Source organism: Vigna radiata, unplaced genomic scaffold (genome assembly GCF_000741045.1).
Source record: "Vigna radiata var. radiata cultivar VC1973A unplaced genomic scaffold, Vradiata_ver6 scaffold_7, whole genome shotgun sequence".
NCBI classification, from domain to species: Eukaryota; Viridiplantae; Streptophyta; class Magnoliopsida; order Fabales; family Fabaceae; genus Vigna; species Vigna radiata.
The window spans coordinates 3,658,680-3,659,948 of record NW_014543262.1 but is presented as its reverse complement, the minus strand read 5'-3'; positions in this window follow the sequence as shown (position 1 = coordinate 3,659,948).

Genomic DNA, 1,269 nt, shown 5'->3' with positions numbered 1-1,269 from the left:
ATATATATATATATATATATATATATATATATATATATATATATATATATATATATATATATATATATATATATATATATATATATATAAAAGTTAGATATGTTCACACACAAATTTAAAAGAACTATACTCAAGTCCTCAAAATTATTTTTTAGTTATCTTCCTTTTGTCTTTATAAGTTCCAGCATTCATATAGTTGTCTAACTCGTGAGAAGCATTATCGTTATAATTAACAAAATAAAACTTTATCAATCATATATTATTATATAAGAATTTCTAATATAATATATAAAATCCATTAAGCATTCAAGATTTGATAACATTTTAAATATTGTATTAAAAGTAATAATATTTGAGACTAATATATTTATTGTGGCATGCCAATTATCATGTACCTCAATTTCCATTGAAATTGGCTACTCAAATCTAATAAAGTAGTTGTTTGCACACCTATATCGTGTCTTGTGACTTGTGCTTAATGAGGTGAAAAAACATTCATTACCATATGATATATATCTTTTTTTATATATTTAGGTTATTTTTAAATAGTTAAATATTTTATTAATATGTTTCATAACTTAATACTCATACTTGTAATAACTACTATCTTACATGAATCATCTCAATAATATCATTAAAGAGATATATTACTTACAAGCTGATACCTTAAAAAATAATGTTTAGACTGTAGAAAACATCATGTATTACTTTTTTTTATATAATTAGATATGTTAATTTGATTCTTTTACATTATTTGATAGTGATCTATGTAGGTTACAGTAAAAAAAAGTTACATGATAAAAAAGGTTTCGATTAAAAATATTCATGAAAACAAAATATCTAAAAAAAAAATTATTGGTCAAGGCTAGCCATGACCTTTCTTTTTAGAAAAAACAAATTATTTTGAATAAAAAAAAATTGCAATTATAATATGTTACAAATCTAAATGTTTTTAATCAAACTAACATAGATTTTGTAAGAGATTTTAATAAACTTAGTTGTTTGCTTATATAGAAAAATTACAAAGCAGGACATTTTTAATTCAAAGTTTCCTACCAAGATCCATTTTGGTCTAAGGTGAATTTAATCATGAGTTCCCTACCAAGTTCTCTCTTGGTCCAGGTTGAATGTAATCCCAAGTTCCTTATCAAGATCCATTTTGGTCCAGGTTGAATGTAATTCTAAGTTTCTTCTCGAGATCCATCTTGGTCCTAGTTGAACCTTAATTCAAACTTTCCTACCAAGATACCTCTTGGCCCAAGTTGAATG